Below are 12,651 nucleotides of genomic sequence, written 5' to 3'. Positions count from 1 at the left end.
TCAGGCATGATAGAGGTGTATAGAATTATACATGGTGTGGAGAAAGCAGATAGGGAGATGATTTTTTTCACCCTCCCTCATAATACTAACCATGATGGCTCTTTTCTGCCTCCACAGTAAGAGGTGGTTATGTCTCTGAATACCCAGTTGCTAGAAACAAAAAGCGAAGAGAAAGCTGTTCCCCTCAGGTCCTCCTTGTGGCCACTGTGAGAACAGGATTCTGGATTCTAGTTCTTATGTGTCTTAGTTCTTATGGCAGCAGATGTACAAGATCCCAGCACATCTCATGGGATGAGGGCGAAGATGGCTCTGTACCCTTTATGCTGACAATGTGAGACTTCACAGGCTAATGTTTCCCACATGCTGTGGAATTATGCCATTGTGGCTTCACTCTAGAGAGAAGCGCAAGATTCAAAGGACAATAAAGCTTGTTCCAGAATCTCAAGGGGGCTTAGGCTAGGTTTCCCCCCCCCCCAAATAGCAGATCCCTATGCTAGTCTCAGAGTGGCCTATCAATAGTCAGTGTATGCTGCGTGTTTAGCCTTTATACAGATTCTTCCCCGTGTGATGCTATTGACTGAAATTTGGTGTGTGCAGTGGTCAGATCTGATCCACAGAGGTATTTCAGTCCTTTTTCTTTACATGTGTCACTAAAGTGCACAGCGAATCAAACAGTGACAGAGAACCTAGATTTCAAATTCTGTACAGTATAAGCAATAAAAATAATTCAGACATATGCAATAGCCTTTAATGGAGCATTAATGTGTCATTGAAAACAGATTATTTAATTACTTTGACAGAGAACCAGACCCTGATTTCAAATTCTATATGAGCATCAAAAATCATGTCAATGTTTGCAATAGTCATATATCATTAAATAGCTACTTTTCAATAGTATCCAAGAAAAAAGGTAGTATAGCATACAACCATATAAAGTCTAATTCTAGGTAGAAATAGCCTCAGCAAACAGAGGTTAGAGGTGACTAACTTCCCCTCTTATTTTTTTAGTACCAAAAACAGCCTCAGAGAGCTGTGAGTTTAAGTGGGAAATGGTGGAGGAAAGGGGCTGTCTCTTATCATGTTTCTGCTCAAAACATGCCTCCCCCCCCGCCCCTTGGCACTTTTCTATTCATAAAAGGAAAAATAAGCTGAGAAAGATGATAAAAACTGCCAAAGAGATCTCCTCTGAATTAGGGATGGGGAGAAATTTGATTCAGTTCACAAATTAAAAGTAAACCTTCATAATTTGCTCCTTTCAAATCAATACACAAACTAAAACACAGCCATTCTTCAAAATTCACACTCCTAATTTTGCTATGCAGTCCTTCCTTCTGCCAAGCAATTTGTACAAAAATGCATACATGAAAGGGTGAAGTGGGCATAGAAATTAATGTATTAGTAAACATAACATACAAAAATTCATTATACTAGAGCAGGAGTGAGGAAACTTTTCAGCCTGCATAGCCAGATCTCCCACCACGCCATAGGCCAAGTCTGGCAGGTGCGTAAGACCACCCACCTGTCAATCATCTGATATAATGGTATCATGTGATTGGCAGGTGGGTTTTCCTACCTAACTGTCAAAGTTGGCCTGTGTCAGGGTAGGGATGGGGGAAGGTAGCAGCCAAGCAGGATTGAATACACCGTCCATCAGCTCATGTATGGTGAGTTCAGTCCAACCTTCAGGTATAGCATAGATGGGCTTAGTTTGAGGAAATATCTTTGCATACCACCGGAACTTGTGGGAAATGGCCTCCTGTGAGCCAGAGGTTCTCACCCCTACACTAGAAGAAACTGTTTTGCAAAACTGTATCAGGCAAAATTGCATACAAAAATATAAACAGTAAGAAAAGATGACACTAAGATGCTAATGGTTTTTTTTCAAGAGGATTATTTTATTCTGTTTTATTTTTAAAGAACTTCTGGTTCTTCATTTGTTCACTATATAGAAACAATATTCACTTCATCCAATCTAATATAACACCCAACATTGCCACTTTCTATAAACATCTTCAACCCTCAAATCCAAATTTCATTATTTCTTTTCCTTTTTCACGCAAAAAGTCTATGAGATGTTAACAATGACTTTTCTCTAAGTAAGCATGCCAATTTTGCTATCTCAGCTAAGTCTGTTAGTTTTAACAGTCAATCTTCCCTTGTTTGTAATAATGGGTCCTTCCAAGAAGAGGGTTTTGGTTTTTTTTAAAGTAACCTAATGTGGAAAAGTTTAAATTAAGATTGGAAAAATTAGAAACAGAAAGAAACCAAAATTGTCAGATTTTTCCCATTGCTACTCTGCTCAAACTCACAGCTTCCTGAGCTTGCTTTGGGTTTTTAAAGGATACATATTGCTGCCTGATTCATCCAGTTCGGGCTAACTCAGTAGCTAACTTGCAAAGCACCAGCTTCCCCTGACAAAGGTAGTCAACATCTGTGCCATATAAGGATCATTTCCTGCAAGACACAAGCAAGATAAGACATGGGGAATTAATAAAGGCCCTAAAAATGCACAAACACAGATCGTATCTCTGATGAATTATGTTGTGAAATCCTCTTCCAAGTTCTCCGTCTCTCTCACGGTGAGTTGGCAGGTGCCCCTCTCTTGCCTCTCACAGAGATGCGTGAACACACACACACACAAGCACACGTATGCACAGAAAGAAGCCGCAGGGAGGCTAGAGCTTGCTCTTGCTTGCAGCATTCCCTTTCCCACCCCCCTCTCACAAGGGCGTCAGAAACGGTAGCACAGATTGCTTAAGTGAGAAGGTGTTCTGTTGCTCATAACTCTGCTATATGTGAGAGGTGTCTGGAGGCACAGGAGCACGTTCGATGCTCCGTTGTTTGGCAGAATGCTTACCGTTGAAGAATTGGCTCTCTAGCCTGCTCATTGTACGTCAATCAACAAAGCCAACCTCAGGGGTACCCAGAAGTAAAAAGCTGCCTTTGCAAATATATAGATGCAAGCAGAGAGAGTTTTCAACACTGAAAACAAATGGAGGTAAAAATATATATATATGGCACGGCGTGTGCACTTGATGCATTCAGGTGATACAGTAACTTGCCATCAATCTCTTGGCTGGCTTGCCAGTGAATTGTACAGTTTATCTATTTCAGTGAATATGAAATACAGCAACCAGGTGGTCACCTTTCACAGTGTGTTTATTTTAATGCTAAATGTACTTGAACTAATGCTGTATTTATTTGCTTAACTGATAAGTCACTGGAATGGCATCTGCATCCGGGATGGAGGGATCAATCAGGAAACCTGTCAGCTTTCCTATTCTCGTCATATCAAAGTCTGGTTGGCGACATTATTGTTGCGATAAAGCCGGCTGAAAGCTGCTAAGTGATTCTGACTGATCAGTGTTGCAGAATGAAGTACACACTGTTCTTGTGAATGATTTTTTTTAATGCTTCCAGTCTTCCACAAAAAGGGGTGAAGAAACTGCCGGTGAAAGTTCCAGCATTTCTGAGAATCCAGCCCCATTGATTGTGAAAGCAAGGTTCCACCAATTTTAATTTTTAAAAAGTAGTACTAGAGGCTGGTACTAGAAGGCAAAACTTCCACATATACTGCATGGCATGTGCAGCAGGTAGGAATACCTGGGAGGTTGAGCCAGTGGCACCTTTCAACAACTCAGGAAGGTGGAAGCAAAAAAAGGAAGATCTGGGAGAAATTTCCATTCTACTCCTGATAGACAAGAACCATGGACAAACTCCGTGCATTGTGAATGCTTGAAACAGGTAGGCTGTTGTGTGATATAAAGCGGGACCGTTGCAACTGGTAAACTGGATATTTAAAACAAAATGAAAAAATTCCTTCCAGTAGCACCTTAGAGACCAACTAAGTTTGTTATTGGTATGAGCTTTTGTGTGCATGCCCACCTCTTCAGTGTGTATCTGAAGGAATTTTTATATTTTGTTTCGACTACAGCAGACCAACACGGCTACCTACCTGTAACTGGATATTTAAAGAGACAGGAATTTTATTCTCAGTCCTTGGCTGGATCTAGATGTGTCAAAGAAGTGACTCAGTTAAACATGTTGTAAACTCATAGAGGGAAGTCTGGTAGTGAAAGACGGGACTCCGCAGCACCATATGGTGTCACAGTGTTGTATCACATATGCAACACATAAAATGCTTTTTCTTTACCAGTCTAGCTGAGTCCCTTGAATCTGTTTTGGTTGATCAAATTGCAGTGCACTTGGCCAAGAAAATCAGGAATAGCTGATGACCTTTGCCCAGCCCAGCTCACCTAAAATAGCCTCTTTTCTAAGCACCAAGGGTCACTCATATTCAGAAATGTCCCACCAAGCCTAATGGGAGCAAATGGGTCCTAATCATTTAAGGCTGTTACATCCATGCAGAGTCTCCGGTCTACTAGGCCGAATCACATGGAAAGTGACTTTGAACCCTTACAGCTGCCACACATTGCACCTCAACCCCGAAGCAATTTTGGCCACCTCCTTGAGGAGCAGGGAAACCATTACATTTAAATTAAACTGAAATAAGAATTTGGGAATATTGTTAATCTGGATCCTGGTGAGCCTAGCCACATAAAAAAGGCATACTTGTTCCAGAGAATGCTAGGGATTTCATCAAAATTAAATTGTGGCCTCTCGTTTCATCTCATTAGGGCACAGATAAGGAACCTTGAATCTGGGGGGCAAATGCAGCCCTACTTGCCCTCTATCTGGTACTCAGAATTGTCCCCAGACCACACCTTTCCCTTGCCCTATGTCACACCCTGAGAGCAGACCCTCCAAGTCCTGGATTTACAGAAGCTGCCCCGGTTCCTGATTTAATCTCAGAATGACCCGCTTTTCATTGGGACGTCCCTATTTTTATCAGAGAAATGTTTGGAGTGTATGTGAGTGTGTTTCCCCTTACATGCCTGGATGGAAGATGGAGAGGGGTGTGTGATTATGTGTAGTAATTAACCTACTGTACAAGGGTGAAGCTTATATATTTGTTGCTCCACCCCTTTTTGCCTCTGGCTCCACCCCTACTGGCATGTGGTCCTTGGAAGGCTACCCAGAAGGGAACATAGCCCTTAATTAGAGAATACCAGCATGCATTGTCAGGTCAAGCACCTTGGAAATTACTGCTTGAGAAGCAAGATGGTGTTTACCATCTTTACTGAAGCAAAGTTCTTAACCTGAGGTACTATTTCTGGGTTAGCAGAGTCTGTAACCTGAAGTGTCTGTAACCCGAGGTACCACTGTAACACATATCAAAGGTGTCTGGATCAAGGAGCCATTTTGTCACCTGTCTTAGACAATAGATTAAAGATATATTGTTTGAACAGTGATCTCAATTTTCCACCTCTTAGACCTTCATGCATCACACAGTATTCTGACAGCCTGACATTCTCCTTGCAGTACGGTACTCTGTGTTCCCCCTCTGGTTCCATGTTGTGCAAAATGGCACTCAGAAGGAACATGCAGTACTTAAAGACTGCATTCAGTCTCTACCTGTTTAGACAGGTAAACTAATAATCTTAAAATGAAAGCTTGGGGGACGAAATAGCTGAGGTGACAACGCGGAACTGGCACAGAGGGATAAGAATGATCTCCGAGCAGGGATAGAACGGCTCTCCATTTTCTCATGCCACTGAGACAAAAACGTGCTCCTATTTATCGTCATTAAAATGCCACTAGACCTGAAGCTCTGTTTATTTTTGCTAGGCAAGTCTTTCTCACAGACAATCTAGTAATATTTATACAGCAAAAAGCAAAGTCCAGCCAGTTATGCTTGTTTGCAGATTACATATGCTCAGTTACCTGGTACACTTCAGCTGGCAAGCCGTTCCAGTGAAACGTTAGTCCTAAATCAGCTTCAGTCATTTTGTTATGCTGCGGCTCAATATGCCTGAAACTGTCTGCAAGAGAAATCCTGACTTACTCAGGCTTGAACTGAGGAACTGGATCTTGCCCCTTTGCTCATTCATACTAAGGCCAAACCATCCATTAATCTACACGTTGCTGGGCTGAAATGTTTGTGTGTGACTATCTTTTTACATCCGCAGCATCCCTGCTTCCCTGTGCTCTTTGTCCTACCATTGCAAAAGAAACACCAAAAATATAACAACAATGAGTAGAGTGACTGTGATAGGAAACTCACCATAAGTCTCATTGAACATGAACTAGAGCTCCTCTAGGTCCCCAGGTACTCCAAGTTGACAAATAGATTGTTCTTCTTTAACACCATTGCATCTGTGCAGAGGCATTAGGTGAGCTGTTTCAGGTGTTTGAAGGTCTCCATGGAGGCAATATTATTGATTGATTGATTGATTGATTGATTGGATTGCTTTTATATCCCACTTTTTCTCCAAGGATCTCCAGAGAGTTACATGATTCTCCCCCTTCTCATTTGATCTTCACAACAACCCTGTAAGGTAGGTTTGGCTGAGGGGTAGTGACTCATCCAAGGTTACCCAGTGAACTTCAAGGCTGAATAGGGATTTGAACCCTGATCTTGCAGGTCCTAGTACAACACTCTAACCACTACACCACACTAGATCTCAATTCCCCAGGGACAACCTACAGTCGTATATTTCCAAGACACTTTGTAGATAAAATTGTTTGGATTTGTTCCACCTTGGACAGCTGTGTTGTCTCCTCTGACCTGTGTTGTTTGTTTTTTTAATCCCTCAGTGGAGCCAACATTATTAAAGCATTATTGGCTTGGCAACTCTTGAAAATAAATTTTGGGAGCATTTGTGTCTGTTGTCCGAGATGTATTTCAGTATGGTTTCCAATCTGCTCATGATACTGAAATTGTCATGATTACCTTGGTGGAAGACCTTCACTTAGAATTCCACAGGGGGAGTGTATCCCTCTTGATTCTGCCAGATCTGTTAGGGGTGTTTGATACCATTGAGTACAATATCCTTCTCGATAATCTCTCAGGGTTGAACTTTGGCGGGACAACTTCACAGTAGTTCTGGTCCTTCATGAGAGGACATTTCCAGGTGAAGGTTCTAGGGGACTTTGGTTCATATCCATGGCTTATAGGTTCCTCAGGTTTCTATTCTGCCCCTCCCCTTTTAACATCTGTATAAAACTGCTGGGAGAGGTTGTCTAGGATTTTGGAGTACTGCAGTCTCTCTCCCTTTCTAACCATATCAAGGAGGCTGTAGATGTCCTAGACCAGTGCTTGATTTCAGTAAGGGATTGGATGAGGGCTAACAAACTGAAACTAAATCCAAGTGTTTCAATGCTTACCTGGTGTTAAAAGGGGCAGGGCCACCCAGAGGGGATTAGAGGAGATACTATTGTACCAGGCCTAGAGCAAGTAGGGGGCTCAGATTCATGGCTGCCTTTCTTATTTTTTTAGTAAGTCATTAGAGCCAACTTTAGAAGACATCTGAAGGCAGTCCTTTATATGGAAGCTTTTTAAATTTTAATGTTTTGTTAGATTTTTGTATGTGCTGGAAGCCACTCAGAGCGGTGGGGCAACTATTTCATCTGGTTTCTAGCTTTGTCATGAAACTGAAAGTGATATCACTTTGGTGGTAGACCAATCAAGAACAACTGCACAGGCTGTCTATTAATTTCTGAGTGCAATTCAGAGAGCGAGTTTTACTCTAAAATGGCTTCCAGTCACTTTACCTGGACTGACTTCCTCCATATAATGCTGCTCAAGAACCAAGATAGTCCACAGAGGTCCATCTTCCTGTTGCTTCAGGAATTTGCAACAACCCATGAGGACATTTTCTTTGTCAGCCCATCACCTCTGGAAGTGCTTTCCTCTGGGCACTGCTTCTACTCAGGGCAGTCAAAACTTTTCTTTTTATTCAGGTCTTTGAACCTTCCTAGATATTTTGGCTGCTGCAAGTTTTGTTATTGTTTGTTGATATTACTGAACTGTTTTCAGCGTGCACCACTCAAACCTCCTTAGGGAGGATGAGTAGGATGCAAATGATTTTAAATAAATAAGTAATCACTAAATAAATTTCCTGCAGAGAAAGATGGAAGGCAAAATCAATCCTCCTTCACTCCTGTCGACAATCACCAAAAACAGGGCTTAAAACTCCTTTGGGATATTTCACAAGCTAGTTTTCACACAATATCCCCCACCCGCTGCATTTTCCAGAGATGTTTTCCCCATTACGAAAGTATGTACACTGTCTGAACAAACTAGGGACTGTGGGCTTGGTGATCAATTAGTTTTCTAAGTTGAGCTCCATTAGAAAAATAACAATCTGAAGACTTGTTTCTTAAGTCACTCTCAGGCACTGGCCTCTGCAATATTGAATGCTTTTAGTTGCTTTCCATCAGTCAATGGCAGCTGAAAATGCTTAGCAAATTGTATTGACGTAAAATTGGCAGTTCCCTCTGCCTGCCTGCTTGCGGACAGAACACAGACACAGTTGCCCTGGGTGCATATAAACTGAGGCTCGATCATAGACTCACAGAACTGTAGAGTTGGAAGAGACCCCAAAAGTCATCTAGTCCAGCAATCACAACTAAGGCATCCGTGACAGATGACCATCAAACTTCAGATGTTCAGGTAGCTTCTTTTTGCCCATCCAGAGTAACATGCAAGGGGAACTTCAATTCACCACATCTACCAGGTGAGATGGGTGAGCTCCATCTATCTGTAGTACTCGGGCATCTCACCACAAGGTGACACTCTCCACTTTCAGCTCCAGCCAAGGCATCGTTTCCTTGACATGCCCACTGTGATCCATCTGAGTAGACTGCAAATATGATGTTTTTAATATATCTCCAAATATTTCTACCCAGGAGGACAAAGCTATTACTCCCCAAACCATCCATAATGCAGAATGGCTCCAGATATCAGCACATCTGCAAGTGTGTTGTTTTCTCCTCTATGTGCTTCCATTTGAATTATTTTTAGCACATAATGAGTGGAAGGGATTGATCCAGCTCTCTGCCAGCCTGGCAATGGATGTAGATGCCATGGCAGATGAGACTTAAGCCTTCAGGACCTATATTGTTGCAGTAAGAAAGGTAGTGGCTCACATTGCAATCCTAATGCACATCTACCCCCAAAACAAACCTCACTGAATTCACTAGTACTCCCAGGTTAGTGGGTTGTGGTGGATGCAGTTATCTGATCACCCATTGACCACATCACTGCTGCTTAGCAGGAAGTATGGGAGGGTGGGCAAGGTGATGTTGAGGTTGGCACAGTGCAAATGCATCAGCAGAGCCAGTCCATAATTACCAGCTGCCCATTTGCACTGTGCTGACCTCACCATGGCCTATCTGCGCGCACACAGACACACACACACACACACCAGCTCCTGGAAAGCAGCAGCAATGCAGGCAATGGCAGGTCAGCTAAGTGCCATTGGCTCGGCAATTGCTACTGCTCCCAGGTGAAAGTGCATATAGGATTGCACCCTTACACTTTCATTTGTCTCATGGTTCATTAATCGGTTGCTTTACATTTCCTGCCTTCATGTAGCCTATTAGCCATCAGTTGCTCACCTTGCTTATATTTTTTTTCAGTAGACAACTAGAAGCACACCATGCATTACTGATATATTATATTTTCCCCAAAAGTTAAAAGTTTTACCTGACTGACTGATTTACTTACTTATTAAACATATTTATTTATTAAATGTCTATCCCACCCTTCCTCTCAAAGGGAGCCCTTTAATGCTACAGTTCACTAATATGACAGTATTTTTTAAAATTTAGCACAGGTATTAGATTGTAAATGCAGAGTAGACAGTAGCATCAGATCACCCTGGCAAGGCAATGGCCAAATGTCTTAGATTTCTTGAGCTTCCTGGGTAATTTGCAGCTTTTCTTCTGCTCTTAGCCTGATATGTTAATATTAATGTCACTTGTTGCATCCTCATACAGGATTTCAGTGCAGTCTCTTGTACTAGCTGGGCTAGACTGCACAGCAGAGCACAGCAATGCAATGCAAACAATAATTGCCCAACGGCTTGCCAGAACATCCTGAAATAATTATCTTCTTTACCACTGGCGGAGCAGATAGCTGTACAACTCAGCAGGCATCCTCATATAAAGTATTATTCAACGGCTGTAACTTTGCTACCCTTATTGAAGTGCTCTTCAATCTCTGTCAGTTCAAGCTGTACTTCATGTAAATTCCTTCCTCCTCTTTTTTTTTTTTAGACACAGCAAAAAACTGTTTATTTTCAAAATAGGAAAATTCCTTAAGGAATTTGCAGTTTTGCACTCACCTTTCTGAAATGAATTTCACGTAGGAAAATGAATCTGGATAAAGATCTTTGGAAAGACAAACCCGCTCTCTTTTATAAAAGTTAGAACTAATTTGGGATAATATTTCACATCCTGAAAACCTCGCCTGCCAAGTTCACACTGGAGAAGCAGGAAGGCAAAGATATAATAGACTGGAGATCAAAGTCTACTGTAGTGTGTTGATACCTCATGGATGTTTGCTGTTTACAACCCCTGCTATCTTATTGCTTCTCCTCCTAGAGGTGAACGATAATCTATGGATTCAAATCTGTTGAATGTCCACCTTATATAATTCAGTGTGGTGGCTGTCAATCAAAGGGCTTCAAAGGGGAACCATCAAAGGTGCAAACTTCCCACACTGAACAAGGGTATAATGAGGTTAGTGCTGGAGATACCAGCTCCAACTGAGCTATTCATATCAATGCCTTCCATTGATATTTATTCAGGTTTTCTCTGAAGCATTCTGCTTTTCTACAGTATCTTTTTCTGTTTCTTACTTTCCACCTAGGTGGCCACTTATACATAAGGATAAAGTAAGGTAAAGGGACCCCTGACCATTAGGTCCAGTAGTGGCCGACTCTGGGGTTGTGGCGCTCATCTCACTTTATTGGCCAAGGGAGCCGGCGTACAGCTTCCGGGTCATGTGGCCAGCATGACTAAGCCGCTTCTGGCGAACCAGAGCAGCGCACGGAAACACCGTTTACCTTCCCGCCGGAGCGGTACCTATTTATCTACTTGCACTTTGACATGCTTTCGAACTGCTAGGTTGGCAGGAGCAGGGACCGAGCAACAGGAGCTCACCCCATCGCAGGGATTCAAACCGCCGACCTTCTGATCGGCAAGTCCTAGGCTCTGTGGTTTAACCCACAGCGCCACCCATGTCCCTTCATAAATAAGGATACAGAGTGTCTATTTCAGTTTCTCACTTTTCCAATCTTAAGTGCAGCTCACCTTGTTTTCCCATTCATCTGTGGATTTTTTTCAGGTCCCCGTGAAATTTTGCAATTTCCCCATAACATGACATACATTTGTATGTTAATAATGTATTCATTGCTTTTTACAAATTCCCAGCAAGCAGGAAGTAAGTAGGAATGCAGGCAAATACCATACTGTACAGCCTGAGCATCCCAGACACTAAACACCACCACAGCATCCTAAGACTGCTTCTTACCATCAGCTCTGTTAAAATTCAAAAAGAAAACAAGCAACTTCTGGCTTCACCCCTCCTTGAAAGGTTTCCCTTCCTGCTGGTTATTGCAAAAATTCTACAGCTAAGAAACTAAGTGCATGAGTTCGCTTCCCTCCCCCCTCTCCCAGTTCCTTTTCCTTTTGTGTCATGTCTTTTGGATTGTAAGGCAGACTCTGAGACCATCTTGTCAGTGATACTGCAAGCTGCTCTGGGAGGAGTGTGTGTGTGTGTGTGTGTGTGTGTGCGCGCGCGCGCGCAACATAAAAATGCTTTAAATAAATATCTATTTTTAAGTGAAATCCACACCTTCTGTACTTATGGTACTGTGTAAGGTTTTCCTCTTGGCCAGCTTACTCAGAGCATCCACTTACTTAGGGCAGTTGAACGAACTATAAAAAATGGTTGTGGCTAACCATTTTCCCGAAGCTATTTGAATATCATATAAGGGAGGGAGGGGAGGGAGGAGAGAATGCAAGGTTGCTATTTGCAAGTTGTCATATTCTAGGAACTTTTGTTTCCATGACTCAGTTGGAGATTGTATATCCCCAAAACTTAAACATTCAATCTGGATATTAAAACCTAGGAATCCCTGGAGATATAATAACTTCCATGTTGTACTTGCCAGTTTGGCATTACTGCTTAAACACACACCAGGATGCTTATTTGCTTTTATTTTAGTTTTCAAGAACAACAACAAAATGAACAGGGGGCAGGGAGGAGTTCTAGTTTTTGAAATTGCCAAGGGATGTGAAGCATAAAAGACAATCCTAGTTATTATCTGTATAAAGGAAAAATAATTTATCTCCCCGTTTCATGCAAATTAAATAATTGCATAAGATGTGGGTAATGTTTCCCTCCCCCCCCCCTTTTAAAACCAAACCAGCCATGTGGCTCAATAATAAAAAGAATAGAATGAGACAATCCTGAATAACAGGCAGTCCTTGAACTGCGGACTACAGCACAGTGGACCAATGATTAACAAGTGGGGAAACTTAACATTTTAGATGTAGTAAGAAAGACACAGCAGCTTGGGATCAAAATGGCCACAACTTTTTGATTATAGACGTAAACCAGATTTGGCATAGGTGTGTCCTGTATCAGCCAAGCCGATTGCTGGTTGATATCACCATCACGGTCAATCCTAGTAAAAGGAACACACACACACACTGATGCAGATCTAATGGGGAAATTATGCCAAGATGCCATTCAGGGATGTTCTATGGCCCGCCAGTCTACGCCCAGGCTCTTAAACA

At 42.1% G+C, this 12,651-nt stretch overlaps 1 long non-coding RNA gene across 1 annotated transcript in view; it reads right to left on the bottom strand.

Annotated features, from left to right (window-relative positions):
* The window catches only part of LOC308476793, a 35,795-nt gene extending 25,407 nt beyond the window's left edge, over nt 1-10,388 (bottom strand). Inside the window, exon 1 of the long non-coding RNA XR_013986101.1 lies at nt 10,191-10,388. This is a non-coding gene — a long non-coding RNA (uncharacterized lncRNA). The remainder of the gene's footprint in view (nt 1-10,190) is intronic.
* Nucleotides 10,389-12,651: the final 2,263 nt, after the last annotated feature.

The sequence above is a fragment of the Podarcis pityusensis genome (assembly GCF_964106645.2).
Source record: "Podarcis pityusensis genome assembly, chromosome: 5".
NCBI classification, from domain to species: Eukaryota; Metazoa; Chordata; class Lepidosauria; order Squamata; family Lacertidae; genus Podarcis; species Podarcis pityusensis.
The sequence above is the reverse complement of the archived record's forward strand: the minus strand, read 5'-3'. Positions and strand labels throughout refer to the sequence as shown.